This window comes from Phyllobates terribilis, unplaced genomic scaffold (assembly GCF_046119375.1).
Source record: "Phyllobates terribilis strain yellow unplaced genomic scaffold, ASM4611937v1 Scaffold_4__5_contigs__length_816908805, whole genome shotgun sequence".
NCBI lineage: Eukaryota > Metazoa > Chordata > Amphibia > Anura > Dendrobatidae > Phyllobates > Phyllobates terribilis.
This window is the reverse complement of record NW_027362764.1, coordinates 424,852,147-424,869,063: the sequence shown is the minus strand read 5'-3', so window position 1 is coordinate 424,869,063 and position 16,917 is coordinate 424,852,147.

The window sequence follows — 16,917 nt, the reverse complement described above, 5'->3', positions numbered from 1 at the left end:
ATGGGCCGATGCAAAAGTTTCGGTACCCTGCATGGTTAGTACCTAGTAGCACCCTTAACTTGCTTAACTGTTCACAACAACAGTAAATTTGACCAGGGATGCCAAAACTTTTACATGCCACTGTAGTTTTAGAGCTGCTAAGCGACTACGAACAGTGCCCTCCATTACAATGACATGTGCAAATGTTTTGAAACTGATAAGTCTGACCACTAATCTAAAGAAGAACATTGGTTGGTGTTAAATAATGGAGAGAAAAAGACCTTATACACATAAGAATAATGTTAATCGTGATTTCAGATATCAGTGGGATCAGTTGACACTGTGATGTGCATAAGTGCCCCCAAATTCCCCCCCAACAAATCCTGTGAAGGGAGATAAATGTCTGGCCTGTTGAATTTCAATGACTGCTCTTTTTGATCTCCCTGGAGATAAGTTACTGTCAAGAGTGTGGCAGCGATTCTCTCATAAAGACCACAGGAGCACTCAGCTGAGGCAAGCACTCTTGTGTAGAGGGAGTCTGTAGAGATAACTGTTGGTCATCAAACATCTAATATTTAAACTCACCTGAGACATTGACAATGTATCCAGAACCTCTCTCCTCTAGAACTCTGGATGTTGTAAAATACAGCAGGGGCTTCCCAGATACAGTGGGTAAAAAAGTATTTAGTCAGCCACCAATTGTGCAAGTTCTCCCACTTGAAAAGATGAGAGAGGCCTGTAATTGACATCATAGGTAGACCTCAACTATGAGAGACAAAATGAGAAAACGTATCCCGAAAATCACATTGTCTGATTTGGAAATAGTTTTTTTTCAAATTTTGGTGGAAAATAAGTATTTGGTCAATTACAAAAGTTCATCTCAATACTTTGTTATATATCCTTTGTTGGCAATGACAGAGGTCAAACGTTTTCTGTAAGCCTTCACAAGGTTGGCGCACACTATTGTTGGTATGTTGGCCCATTCCTCCATGTAGATCTCCTCTAGAGCAGTGATGTTTTGGGGCTGTCGCTGAGCAACACAGACTTTCAACTCCCTCCAAAGGATTTCTATAGGGTTTAGATCTGAAGACTGGCTAGGCAACTCCAGGACCTTGAAATGCTTCTTACGAAGCCACTCCTTTGTTTCCCTGGCGGTGTCCTTGGGATAATTGTCATGCTGAAAGGCCTAGCCACGTTTCATCTTCAATACCCTTGCTGATGGAAGGAGGTTTGCACTCAAAATCTCACGATACATGGCCCCATTCATTCTTTCATGTACACGGATCAGTCGTCATGGTCCCTTGGCAGAGAAACAGCCCCAAAGCATGATGTTGCCATCCCCATGCTTCACAGTAGGTATGGTGTTCTTTGGATGCAACTCAGCATTCTTTCTCCTCCAAACATGACGAGTTGTGTTTCTACCAAACAGTTCTACTTTGGTTTCATCTGACCATATCACATTCTCCCAATACTCTTCTGGATCATCCAAATGCTGTCTAGCAAACTTCAGATGGGCCCGGACATGTAATGGCTTAAGAAGGGGGCACTGCAGGATCTGAGTCCCTGGCGGCTTAGTTTGTTACTGATGGTAGCCTTTGTAACGTTGGTCCCAGCTCTCTACACATCATTCACTAGGTCCCCCCGTGTGGTTCTGCGATTTTTGCTCACTGTTCTTGAGATCATTTTGACCCCACAGGGTGAGATCTTGTGTGGAGCCCCTGATCGAGGGAGATTATCAGTGGTCTTGTATGTCTTCCATTTTCTAATTATTGCTCCCACAGTTGATTTCTTCACACCAAGCTGCTTGCCTATTGCAGATACAGTCTTCCCAGTCTGCAGTCTGGTGCAGGGCTACAATTTTGTTTCTGGTGTCCTTCGACAGCTCTTAGGTCTTCACCATAGTGAAGTTTTGAGTGTGACTGTTTGAGGTTGTGGACAGGTGTCTTTTATACTGATAACAAGTTCAAACAGGTGCCAGTACTACAGGTAATAAGTGGAGAACAGAGGAGCCTCTTAAAGAAGAAGCTACAGGTCTGTGAGAGCCAGAAATTTTGCTTGTTTGTAATTGACCAAATACTTATTTTCCACCAAAATTGAAAAAAATGTCTTTCCAAATCAGACAATGTGATTTTCAAGATTTGTTTCCTCATTTTCTCTCTCATAGTTGAGGTCTATCTTTCATGTCAATTACAGGCCTCTCTCATCTTTTTAAGTGGGAGAACTTGCACAATTGGTGGCTGACTAAATACATTTTTTCTCCACTGTACATGTGTGTCCCTCCCTCACTGCATACATTATCTGATGGCAGAAGATGTTACTCTGTGTAACCTACATGGTCTTTGCTCTGTCTTTAATCATTGAGTCAACTCCGGGTGTGCTGATCAGCTGCTAATTTAGCCACAAGCAGATCCCACAATGCCCCTCACCTAATGCTATAGTCTGCCCTATTAAATCTGAAGCTGCCAAAGGCGTGCACACATGTGGGGTAGTTACACAAGTCTTCTTGCTCAAAGTGTCTTCGGCGATAAGTGGCAGTTATTTCAGAAGAAGTTAGTCAGGGCAGGAGTCAGGTAACCCACACTTTGAATGCTTACTCTCTTTAAACTATGTTTTTGTTAGTTTCCACTCTTTCCTCTATAGTCCTCGACTTTGTACTAACCCCCTTAATTCCTACACCTAGTAATGAACTCTTCATCTCTCCCTCCATCCTCACCATCCATGTCATCTCCTCCTCAGAACTATTCCTCAACATTCAATCCTGTGTCTCCAAAAACAGACAGCCACCTCATGCCCTCTCCTACTCCCACCTACTAACACTTTCTCTGCTCCTCCTCACTGGCGGTGACATCTCTCCAAATCCTGGTCCTCTTCACCACATCCCCACAGTCACTTCTACCTCTGATCCACGATCTACTACCAACTCTTGCAAACTTTCTAACCTCATACCCATCCACCCAGTCCCCTCTTCTCCAGTTTCCCTAACAGGAGCTCTATTGAACGCTCGCTCCGTCTGCAACAAACTTTCCTACATTCATGATATTTTCGCTACTAACAAACTTTCCTTCCTCTCCACACCCCCCAAGCGGCAAACATGGTGTAGGCATAGGTCTTTTCATGTCAGATACATGCGTCTTCACCGAAATCCCACTACCACCCTCTATTACTCTCCCTTCTTTTGAGGTGCACTAGGTGCGCATCTTCTCCCCCTCCAACCTGCGAGGTGCCTCCAGGGTTGCTGAGCGGAGATGGAAAAGGTCTCACTCCAATGAGCATTTCATTGCATTCAAACAATCCCTCACTATTTTCAAGTCCACATTCACTGCAGCAAAACAAACCTACTTCTCATCTCTCATCTCCTCCCTGTCCCACAACCCCAAACATCTATTCAACACTTTCAATTCTCTCCTCTGTCCCGCAGCGCCTCCTCCCTCTCCTCTCATGTCAGCTGAAGAGTTTGGTTCATTCCTAAATCAGAAGATTGATAACATCAGACAAAGCTTTTGCCTAAAGTCCCCTCAGCCCCTCCTCATATCTACTCAACCCTCCTCCTCCAAAACCAACTTCTCCACCATTACAGAAGATCAAGTTTCCTCTTTGCTCTCCAAATTACACCTTACTACCTGCGAACTTTACCCAATCCCGTCCCACCTCATCCCTAACCTTACCACAGTTTTCTTCCCAACCCTAAACCACTTCTTCAACCTAACAACTTCACTAACAACCGGTGTCTTCCATTCATGTTTCAAACATGCTTCAATCACACCCGTCCTCAAAAAGCCCTCCCTCGACCCATCTACTCTGACTAGCTATCACCCCATATCACTTCTCCCCAAGCCTCAAAACTACTTGAACAACACATCCACCATGAACTGTCCTCCCACCTCTCCTCATACTCCCTCTTCGACTGCTTACAATCTGGCTTCCGACAGCATCACTCCACTGAAACTGCCCTGACTAAAGTCACCAATAACCTACTAACCGCCAAATCCAAGTGAGACTACTCCGTCCTCCTACTCCTGGACCTGTCATCTGCCTTCGACCCAGTGGACAATTCCCTCTTACTACAGACTCTCTGATCTCTTGGCATCATGAACTTGACCCTATCTTGGATCTCCTCATACCTAACAGACCGGACATTCAGCATCTCCCACTCACACACCATCTCCTCATCTCACCCTCTATCTGTCAGTGTCCCCCAAAGCTCAGTTCTAGGGCCCCTGCTCTTCTCCATCTACACCTTTGGCCCGGGACAGCTCATAGAGTCTCACTGCTTTCAGTATTATCTCTATGCTGATGACACACAGATCTACATTTCTTGACCCGAAATCAACTCCTTACTAACCAGAATCCCACAATGTCTGCCCGCTATTTAATTCTTCTTCTCTGCTAGATTTCTAAAACTTAACATGGACAAAACTGAATTCATCATCTTTCCCCAACCTCACTCAACCCCCCCCAACTAACCTATCCATCAAAGTCAATGGCTGCCCACTCTCGCCAGTCCCGCAAGCTAGCTGCCTTGGGGTAACCCTAGACTCTAATTTCGCCTTCAAATCTCATATCCAAACCCTCTCCACTTCCTGCCAACTCCAACTCAAAAATATCTCCCGGATCCGCTCATTCCTCAGCAAAGGCTCTGCAAAAACACTAGTGCATGCCCTCATCATTTCCCGCCTCGACTACTGCAACCTCCTGCTCTGTGGCCTCCCTTGTAACATTCTCGCGCCCCTCCAATCTATCCTATACTCTGCTGCCCGACTAATCCACCTGTCCCCCCGCTGTTCCCCGGCCTCTCCTCTCTGTCAATCCATTCACTGGCTCCCCATTGCCCAGAGGATCAAGTTAAAGACCCTAACCCTGGCATACAAAGCCATCCACAACCTGTATCCCCCATACATCTGTGACCTAATCTCCTGATACTTACCTACACGCAACCTCCGATCCTCACAAGATCTCCTTCTCTACTCCACTCTTATCTCCTCTTCCTACAATAGCATACAAGATTTCTCCCGTGCATCCCCCTACTTTGGAACTCTCTAACCCAACACATCAGACTCTCGCCTACCGTGGAAACCTTCAAAAGGAACCTGAAGACCTACCTCTTCTGACAAGCCTACAACCTGCAGTAGAGCCACCGCTCCACCACACTGCTGCATGACCAGCTTTACCCTCACCTATTGTATCCTCACCCATCCCTAGTAGATTCTGAGCCCTCGCGGGCAGGGTCCTCTCTCCTCCTGTACCAGTTGCTGACTTTATTGTTCAAGATTATTGTAATTGTTTTTGCTATGTATACCCTCTTTTCACATTTAAAGCGCCATAGAATAAATGGTGCTATAATAATAAATAATAACAATAAAATATGGTATTTGTAAAGTTCAGTGTTTCACTAAAACAATTCCTAACTAGTGTTGAGCGAGTATGTGTAATAAATAGACATTCCTCCCATGTATTAAAACTGTCAAACAGTCGCAAATCATGCACACGGGAGTGATTCAAACATATCACCGAGCAGCTGTAAATAATCGGAGCTCGGCCCGAGCATAATCGACGAAAGGGTTAACAGAACATACTCGCTCAACACTATTCCTAACCATTCTCTATTTATACATATATGTTGTAATGAATAATTAATAAAATTGGGTTAAACTAAAAAATAAGCTCATTATTAGAGATGAGCGTTGTTCGACTCGAACTGTTCACCAATCTAAAATTCGAGCTGTTTTGGGCGGTGTTCGAGTCGTTCGGCGAACACGAACGATTTGAAAAAAATTCGGCTGTTCGAGGTTATGTTCAATAACTGTTCGTGCACCAAAATCATAACTGGATTTTTTCTCAGTAATGATGAAAATTAATGTTAATACGCAGTTTGAGTGTACAGCGGGGCGGGGGGAGGGGCAGGAGATGGATCTCTGCAGGAATAATGAAGATCTCCATTTTTTTTTACTCTTTCCCGCATTTACAGTGGGGAGGTGCAATCTGTCAGCCTATCTGCAGCGCACACACGGAGCGAAGTGCTTTTTTTCACACAAGCAAGGGCATGTGTCATTGGCAGTGTATGTCACATGTCCTTGCCCTATAAGACCCAGCCATTTTCCCCGTCGCCACCATTTTCTCACTGTTGCAGCTGCGTGTTAGACGGCACCGCTGTTGCTGTGTGCGCTATACCTTGTTAATTTCAAACCAATTTTCGCACAAATCTACAGATAGCTTGGGAGTAGGGAATAGTTGTGATTGCAGTCCTTTTGAGGACTAGGTTACAACATTTCCTTCGACTTTTATCAGGCAGGTCTGTGCTCTTAAATAGATAGGTTGTGGGAGTAAAGACTAATTGTAATTGCAGTCCTTTTCAGGACTAAGTTACATCAGTTCCTATCAGTTTTTGCCAGGCAGGTCTGTGCCAGTGCTGTGCAAGTTTTTTTCACAGCATTTGGCTAAATCTAGCAAATAGTGCTGAGCCACCCCCGTAGTGTTCGGGTTCGGTTCGGTTCGTCGAACACCGGGATGTTCGAGGAACTGTTCGTCGAACTGTTCGTCGAACACCTTAGAACACCGTCGAACACCGTTAAAACCAATGGCAGGCAAACAAAAACACATAGAAACACATAGAAAACACCTTCAAAGGTGTCCAAAAGCTGACAAACTGCTCAGAAGACGCTTTCTTTAAAAAAGCCGGCCGGCAATTCAGCAGCGGCATACACCGGTACCCGACAATTTAGACAAGAAGGAATAGAGCCTCACACATAGATTAGATAGATAGAAACATGTCAGTCACATATATATGAAGTACAGTGACAGTGTTGCTTACTGTACTTGTCATTTAGTGTAAAGGATTTATTAAAAAATATAATAGTGTTTTCATGCACTGTCTCTTTAAAAAAGCCGGCCGGCAATTCAGCATCTGTACCCGACAATTTATAACAGACAGAATAGAGCTTCACACATAGATTAGATAGATAGAAACATGTCAGTCACATATATATGAAGTACAGTGACAGTGTTGGTTACTGTACTTGTCATTTAGTATTAAAATAAAGGATTTATTATTAAAAAAAATTGGTGTGGGGTTCCCCTTAATTTTAGTCTCTAGCGGAGGTTAAGCAGACAGCTGGGGCAGATGTTTGAAGCCTGGGAAGGGGGTAATACCCACGGAGCTTCCCAGGCTACTAATATGAGCCCCCAGCTGAATACATAGCCTTTACTAGCTATTAAAAAATGACGTGGGGTCCCCCCTAATTTAATAGCTAGCAAAGGCTAGGCAGACAGCTGGGGCTGATATTAATAGCCCAGGAAGGGAGCCATGAATATTGGCCCCCTCCCAGGCTAGAAACACCAGCCGTCAGCCGCCCCAGAAATGGCGCATTCATAGCATGCGCCAATTCTGGCACTTAGCCTCGCTCTTCCACGCTGCCCTGTAGCGGTGGCAGGGGGTAATAGGGCTGGGGTTGATGTCAGCTTATAATGCCAGCTGACATCAAGCCCAGGTTAGTAATGGAGAGGCGTCTATAAGACACCCCCATTACTAACCCCATAGTCAAAGTTAAAAGAAAACACAAACACCCAGAATAAAGTCCTTTAATTGAAATAAAGACACAATCCTTTATTGTTCTAAATTAAACCATACTTACCATCACGCCCATTCCAGCTGAAGCCAACGATCTCCTGCAATAAAAGAAAAATAATAAAGCAACATCATCCTTACCTTTCCATGGTTCCCACGACAGCTTCAGCTCTGCTACATGGAGATGACAGGCTGGACCGCAGCAGAACGCTGCCATCCAGCCTGTCATCCCGCAGACACTGAGAAGCGCAGGCATGCCTGCAATCTGCAGTGTCTGGCTGTGACGGCATAAAGATGAGACGAGTTCATGTCCAATGAACTCGGCGCACCTCATGCACGTCACTGAGAGCGTGGGAGAATTCTCCTGCACTCAGCACTTCAGCGTGAGAATTCTCCCACGCTGTCAGTGAAGTGCATGAGGTGAGCTCATTCATGTCCAATGAACTCAGCTGACCTCATGTACGTCACTGACAGCGTGGGAGAATTCTCACGCTGAAGTGCTGAGTGCAGGAGAATTCTCCCACGCTGTCAGTGACGTGCATGAGGTGCGCCCAGTTCATTGGACATGAACTCGGCTCATCTGGATGCCGTCACAGCCAGACACTGCAGAGCGCAAGCATGCCTGCGCTTCTCAGTGTCTGCGGGATGACAGGCTGGATGGCAGCGTTCTGCTGCGGTCCAGCCTGTCATCTCGATGTAGCAGAGCTGAAGCTGTCGTGGGAACCATGGAAAGGTAAGGATGAGGTTGCTTTATTATTTTTCTTTTATTGCAGGAGATCGTTGGCTTCAGCTGGAATGGGCGTGACGATAAGTATGGTTTAATTTAGAACAATAAGGGATTGTGTCTTTATTTCAATTAAAGGACTTTATTGTGGGTGTTTGTGTTTTTTTTAACTTTGACTATGGGGTTAGTAATGGGGGTGTCTTATAGACGCCTCTCCATTACTAACCTGGGCTTGATGTGAGCTGGCATTATAAGCTGACATCAACCCCAACCCTATTACCCCCTGCCACCGCACCAGGGCAGCGTGGAAGAGAGAGGCTAAGTGCCAGAATTGGCGCATCCTATGAATGCGCCATTTCTGGGGCGGCTGACGGCTGGTGTTTCTAGCCTGGGATGGGGCCAATATTCATGGCTCCCTTCCTGGGCTATTAATATCAGCCCCCAGCTGTCTGCCTAGCCTTTGCTAGCTATTAAATTAGGGAGGACCCCACGTCATTTTTTTGGGGGGGTCCCCCATTTTAATAGCTAGTAAAGGCTATGTATTCAGCTGGGGGCTGATATTAGTAGCCTGGAAAGCTCTGTGGGTATTACCCCCTTCCCAGGCTTCAAACATCTGCCCCAGCTGTCTGCTTAACCTCCGCTAGAGACTAAAATTAAGGGGAACCCCACGCCAATTTTTTTAATAATAAATCCTTTATTTTAATACTAAATGACAAGTACAGTAACCAACACTATCACTGTACTTCATATATATGTGACTGACATGTTTCTATCTATCTAATCTATGTGTGAAGCTCTATTCTGTCTGTTATAAATTGTCGGGTACAGATGCTGAATTGCCGGCCGGCTTTCTTAAAGAGACGGTGCATGAAAACACTATTATTTTTTTTAATAAATCCTTTACACTAAATGACAAGTACAGTAAGCAACACTGTCACTGTACTTCATATATATGTGACTGACATGTTTCTATCTATCTAATCTATGTGTGATTCTCTATTCCTTCTATTCTAAATTGTTGGGTACAGATGCTGAATTGCCGGCCGGCTTTTTTAAAGAGACGGTGCATGAAAACACTATTATTTTTTTTAATAAATCCTTTACACTAAATGACAAGTACAGTAAGCAACACTGTCACTGTACCTCATATATATGTGACTGACATGTTTCTATCTATCTAATCTATGTGTGATTCTCTATTCCTTCTATTCTAAATTGTCGGGTACCGCTGCTTAATTGCCGGCCGGCTTTTTTAAAGAGACGGTGCATGAAAACACTATTATTTTTTTTGATAAATCCTTTATGCTAAATGACAAGTACAGTAAGCAGCACTTTCACTGTACTTCGTATATATGTGGCTGACATGTTTATATCTATCTAATCTATGTGTGAAGCTCTATTCTTTCGGTTCTAAATTGTCGGGTACCGGTGTATGCCGCTGCTGAATTGCCGGCTTTTCATGTTTCACTGTTGGCACTGTTCCCATCGATTTGGGCAATCACTGTAATGCCACAACCACCATGGCTGTGGCATTACAGTGAGTGGCAGACAATCCCTGCATGATTGGTGCTCTAAATAGCACCAGACATGCAGGACACGCTTTTGGTGCACGAACAGTTATCGAACATAACCTCGAACAGCCGAATTTTTTGCAAATCGTTCGGGTTTGTCGAACAACTCGAACACCGCCCAAAACAGCTCGAATTTGAGATTGGCGAACAGTTCTAGTCGAACACCGCTCATCTCTACTAGCAAAGCTAATCCTTTTTGGCCTATTGCAGAGTGTGTTATTCAGTGGAGTAGCCTATCTGTGTTGCAAGCTACACCACATGTGTATAGAATACCAATTTTTTTACTGCATCTAGTGAAGTAAGACCTTTTGGGCATAGCATCATTCTATTAGTCCATCTATACTGACCTCCATTAGGTTGCAAATTGAATATAATTTTTTTCTGCATCTAGCTCTGAAAAAATATTTGGCCTTCTAGCTGTGTGTGGGACTTGTTCTATTAGTCCATCTATGCTGACCTCCATCAGGTTGCAAACGGAATATAATTTTTTTCTGCATCTAGCTCTGAAAAAATATTTGGCCTTCTAGTAGTGTGTGGGACTTGTTCTATTAGTCCATCTATACTGACCTCCATCAGGTTGCAAACTGAATATATATTTTTTCAGCATCTACCTCTGAAAAAATATTTGGGCTTCTAGCAGTGTGTGGGACTTGTTCTATTAGTCCATCTATACTGACCTCCATCAGGTTGCAAATTGAATATAATATTTTTCTGCATCTAGCTCTGAAAAAATATTTGGCCTTCTAGCAATGTGTGGGACTTGTTCTATTAGTCCACCTATACTGACCTCCATCAGGTTGCAAACTGAATATAATTTTTTTCTGCATCTAGCTCTGAAAAAATATTTGGCCTTCTAGCAGTGTGTGGGACTTGTTCTATTAGTCCATCTATACTGATCTCCATCAGGTTGCAAATTGAATATAATTTTTTTCTGCATATAGCTGTGAAAAAATATTTGGCCTTCTAGCAGTGTGTGCGACTTGTTCTATTAGACCATCTATACTGACCTCCATCAGGTTGCAAACTGAATATAATTATTTTCTGCTTCTACCTCTGAAAAAATATTTGGGCTTCTATCTGTGTGTGGGACTTGTTCTATTAGTCCATCTATACTGACCTCCATCAGGTTGCAAATTGAATATAATATTTTTCGGCATCTAGCTCTGAAAAAATATTTGGCCTTCTAGCAGTGTGTGGGACTTGTTCTATTAGTCCATCTATACTGACCTCCATCAGGTTGCAAACTGAATATAATTTTTTTCTGCATCTACCTCTGAAAAAATATTTGGGCTTTTAGCAGAGTGTGGGACATGTTCTATTAGTCCATCTATACTGACCTCCATCAGGTTGCAAACTGAATATAATTTTTTTTCTGCATCTACCTCTTAAAAAATATTTGGGCTTCTAGCAGTGTGTGGGACTTGTTCTATTAGTCCATCTATACTGACCTCCATCAGGTTGCAAATTGAATATAATATTTTTCTACATCTAGCTCTGAAAAAATATTTGGCCTTTTAGCAGAGTGTGGGACTTGTTCTATTAGTCCATCTATACTGACCTCCATCAGGTTGCAAATTGAATATAATTTTTTTCTGCATCTAGCTCTGAAAAAATATTTGGCCTTCTAGCTGTGTGTGGGACTTGTTTTATTAGTCCATCTATACTGACCTCCATCAGGTTGCAAACTGAATATAATTTTTTTCTGCATCTAACCCAGACAATAGTTTTGGCCTATTACCACAGTTTGGCCACTCAGCTCTGCTCAGTTCCCATCCATTGTTTTTTTGTGCAAACAACTCCAGAGTTGTGAATTAGTTAACCACCAAAATGAGTGGAAAAAGGCCTGCTGCTGGTGGAAAGGGGAATAGGTGTGTTGGGAAGGGGAACAAAGGTTGTGTCCGTTGAGTAGGTGTTAAAGCAACAGTAACATCTGCAGAAGAAAGACCATCTTCCAGCAAAACTAAAAGGTCTACTTCTTTTAGCGGACAATGTGATAAGATCCCTTTCTTACGGCCACGCCAATCGCTACAAATTCCAGATGAGGCACAAAAACAGCCGGTGCTTCAACGGATATCAAGTGCTCCTTTAAGTGGACTCTCCTCCACATCAACTTCAACAACACAAATACTCCAGTCCTCAGAGGTGTCACCCCAATCGCACTTGCTTCCTCACAGGTCCCAAATCTCCAGCTGCCCATCAGAGTATGGGGTAGAACAGATGGTTGAGTCTGAAGAGCTGTTTACTCATACTATAGCCTGGGAATCAGAGGTCGGCTCCAGAGCTTCTGTGAATCCAGACGAGGAAATGATCTGCACTGATGCCCAGAATCTTTATGAGTCGGATCCAGGACCAGACGCAGAAGGTTCTGACCATAATGTAGACCCTCATTCCCAAACTGTAACTCCTGTTGGTGGAAACAATGAGGAAGACAATGATGAGACTCAAATACCTGATTGGAGCGACAACTTTAGTTTTTTGTCAGGGCAGGAACAGGTTGGCTCTGAGGACGACGGGTGTGATAAAACACAGGGTGATGATGATGAGGTTGGAGATTCCACTTACTGTCAGCCAACAGTCAGCCAAGAGATGAGGTCAGCAGAGGAGGTGGAGGAGGATGCTAGTGACGATGAGGTCAGGTTGCGCCTTCCTGGACAGAGACGTAGTACTGGAAGCACGTCAACAACTGCATCCTCAAACACAACTCTGCCTCTGACCGCAAGTCGTGGTGGCTCTTCAGGTCACATGGGTGCTAAGCCTTGCATAGCCTGGGTATTTTTTCAGATCGATAAAGATGACCCAACTCTTGTTATCTGTAACATTTGTCAACAAAAGCTAAGCAGAGGCCAAAAAATACATAGTTTGAGTACTTCACGCATGAACCGGCACATGGACATGAAGCATAAGTTGCAGTGGGAAGCTCACTGTGCTACAATGCGGCCTAGCCGGCCGGGCCAACCACCGTCTGCCCCATATTGTGCATCTGCGGCCTCTTCATCTTCTGTGACTGCGGGGACAGCAGTCACACCTGTTTTGGAACGCAGACCTGCCACCTCTTTACCCGCAACAGCCAGCGTGATTGGCAGGTCATCATTTTCTTTGGAAGTGTAAACACCCGCTGGTGTTGAGCGCTGTCCGACATCGATAGCACCACCTTTGGATCAAGGCAACCTAACATGTCCGCCTGCATCTTCCTCACAGACCGGCAGTTTGCCGGGGACACCCTTACCAACCTCGTCTAAGCACAACAGCCAGCCGTCAGTCCCTCAGATGTGGACAAGTAAAAGACCATTTTCTCCTAGCCATGAGAAAGCTAAGAGGTTGAATTTCACCATCTGCAAGCTCTTGGCTACAGAAATGCTGCCTTTCCGCCAGGTGGACACAGAGGATTTTCGAGACCTTATGTCCGTCGCAGTGCCCCAGTACCAGATGCCCAGTCGGCACTACATCTCAAAGAAAGGTGTGCCTGCGCTCCACCAGCATGTCGCACACAACATCACCGCTTCTTTGAGAAACTCTGTGTGTGATAGGGTGCATTTCACCACAGACACTTGGACGAGTAGGCATGGACAGGGGCGTTACATGTCGCTGACTGGGCACTGGGTAACAATGGTGACAGCAGGACAAGGGGCTGCTGTCCAAGTCTTGCCGTCCCCACGAGTTGTGCGTCAATCCTCTTTTTGTCAAAGTTCCTCCACTGCTTCTGCCTCCTCAACCTCCTCTCGGTCCTCCACCTGCACCCAAAGCCTGTCTGGTCATGCCACAAGCTTTCGAACTGCGCCGAAGGGATCCTGCACACCTCCTTACTATGCTGGCAGTAGGGCTCAACGTCATCAGGCGGTTTTTACTTTGAAATATCTGGGAAATGTGAGTCACACAGCTGAGGAGTGGTGGTCAGCTCTGGAGAACCAATTTCATGAATGGTTGTCTCCACTGGACCTGAAACCAGGGAAGGCCGTGTGCGACAATGCTGCAAACCTGGGTGCGGCCCTTCGCCGGGGCAATGTCACACACGTGCCTTGTATGGCTCACGTGTTGAACCTGGTTGTCCAGCAATTTTTAGCCCACTATCCCGGACTAGATGGCCTTCTGCAGAGGGCACGGTCGCTGTGTGCTCACTTCCGCCGTTTGCATCCCGCAGCTCAGCGACTTACATCTCTACAGAAGTCGTTGGGCCTGCCACTTCACCGTCTAAAATGCGATGTGCCTACCCGGTGGAATTCAACTCTGCACATGTTGCTGCGACTGTGGCAGCACCGACAAGCCCTGGTGCAATACGTTCTGACGTGTAGCCTTGGCCAACGGGATCCAGAGTTGGGGCAAATCACGCTGGAGGAGTGGTCTCAGATCAGGGACCAAAGCACTCTTCTGCACAGTTTTGAAATGGCGACGAAGATGTTTAGTGCTGACGATGCCATTATCAGCATGACTATTCCGGTGATTTACATGCTGGAGCACATGTTAAGCAGAATTCGGAGTCAGGTGGTGGCACAAGAGAAGGTGGAGGAAGTAGAGGAGGAGGAGTTGTATGCGGAAGGGCTAACATCTGCAAGGTCCAGACGGTCGGCAGCACCAAGGCAGCAGGCATGTGAGGGTGGGGGAGATGTTTTTACCAGGGCGCATGGTAGCAGCCAAACTAGTGAGGAAGGTGCAGGAACCCAGGAAGAAGTGGAGGACGATCTGATGGAAGACTCATCAGATGAGGGAGACCTTGATCACATTTCTGTTGTGCGAGGTTGGGGGGAGAGGACAGAGGAAGGAAGCATGATTGTTACCTCGCCACCAACACAACAGGGACTTGGTGCTCCTGGATGCACAAGACACATGAGTGCCTTCTTGCCGCACTACCTGCAACATGACCCTCGAATTGTGAGAATTAGAAATAATCCTGACTACTGGGTTGCCACACTGTTATATCCCCGGTACAAAAGTAAATTTGCAGAAAAAATTCCTGCCATAGAAAGGGATGCACGCATGCAGGAGTATCAGCAGAGACTGCTGCAGAATCTTACATGTGCTTTTCCACAAAACACCAGTGGTGCCCGTAGTGAATCTCACAGTTCCAACTTGCCAACCGTGGGACCGTCGAGTGTTCAGCACTCAAACCGTAACAGAAACACAGTATCTGCTGGTAACATCATTTTTGCGGAATCATTTCACCACTTTTTTAGCTCATCCTTTGCAAGGCCCCAGGAGACAAGAAGTCTGACACATAGTCAACGCCTAGAGACGATGGTACAGGAGTATCTCCAAGTAAACATTGAAGCCATGACTGTGTCACTGGACTCTAGCTCTTTTTGGGCTTCCAATCTGGATAAATAGCCGGAGCTCGCCACTTACGCCTTGGAGATCTTGTCATGCCCCGCAGCCAGCGATCTGTCTGAACGTGTGTTCAGCGCTGCTGGTGGTGTGCTGACAGATAAGCGCACGCGGCTCTCCACTGATAATGTAGACAGACTCACGTTTATAAAGATGAACAAATCATGGATCCGAAATGACTTTTCTACCCCTGTGTCATCCTGGGGAGAGTAAAAGCTTGATGATTGGTTAAAATCACCTCACCAACCGTTTTAAGCTTTCAAATTACTAATCATGTTTATCTGTATCTTGGCTGGAAAATTATTTGGGCTTTGTAACAGTGTGCAGTAATGCTTCTATTAGGCCATCTATACTAAGCTCCACCAGATTTAAAATTACTAATCATGTTTATCTGTATCTTGGCTGGAAAATTATTTGGGCTTTGTAGCAGTGTGCAGTACTGATTCTATTAGGCCATCTATACTAAGTTCCACCAGATTTAAAATTATAATAATTTTTAGCTGCATCTAGCCCGGAAAATAATTTTGGGGCTCCGAGATGCGCAAGACACATAAGTGCCTTCTTGCTGCACTACCTGCAACATGACCCTCAGATTGTCAGAATTCGAAGTAATCCTGACTACTGGGTTGCCACACTCTTAGATCCCCCACACTCTTCGATCAACCTTTTCATTTTAATAAAGACCAAAAAAATGGTCATTTTTGAAATTATAAGCATTAGCAGGTTATTAGAAACTGAAATCAAACAGTTTTCAACTCAAAACTTTATTCTAGGTGATGTTACATTTGCACATAGGACCCCTTGTTCGAAAGGAGCTTCTGAACTCTCTCGTCCATTGAATTTGTCAGGTTTTGGATGGTTTCTGCTTCAATTGTTTTGCATGAGGACAGAATACCCTCCCAGAGCTGTTGCTTAGATGTGAACTGCCTCCCACCATCATAGACACTCCTTTTGATGATGCTCCAGAGGTTCTGAATGGGGTAGAGGTCAGGGGAGCATGGGGGTCACATCATAAGTTTGTCCCCTTTTATGCCCATATCAGCCAGAGATGCAGATGTGTTATGTGCAGCATGAGACGGTGCATTATCATGCATGAAAATTATCTTGCTGTGGAATACACGGTTCTTCTTCTTGAACCATGGCAGGAAGTGCTGTTTGAGAAACTCCACATACATTATGGAGTTCATCTTTACCCCTTCAGGGATCCTAAAGGGGCTGACAATCTCTCTCCCCATGATTCCAGCCCAAAACATTACTCCACCTCCTCCTTGTTGGCGCTGTAGCCGTGTTTGCGTGGGGTGTCCATCAACCAGCCATCCTCAACTCCATCCATCTGGACCATCGAGCGTTGCACGGCACTCATCCATGAACAAAACAGTTTTGAAATCAGTCTTCATATAATGTTTGGCCCACTGGAGCCATTTCTGCTTGTGTGCAGTGGATAGGGGAGGTCGACAGGATGGCGTACGCACAGCTGCAAACCTCTGAAGGACCCTGCATCTTGTTGTTCGGGGGACGTTGGAGGCACCAGCAGCTTCAAAAACTTGTCTGCTGCTATGACAAGGCCTTTTTGCCGCTGCTCTTTTAACCTGATGTAATTGCCTGTAGGAAAGAGTCCTCAATTTGCCCTTATCAGCACGCACATGTGTGTACTGTGAATCATCTACATACTACTTGATTGCCAAGACACTTCATCCTGAGCATCGCACAATGTTGATTGTAGTCATGCCTTGATCTAAACACTCCACAATTTGTTGCTTCTCAGC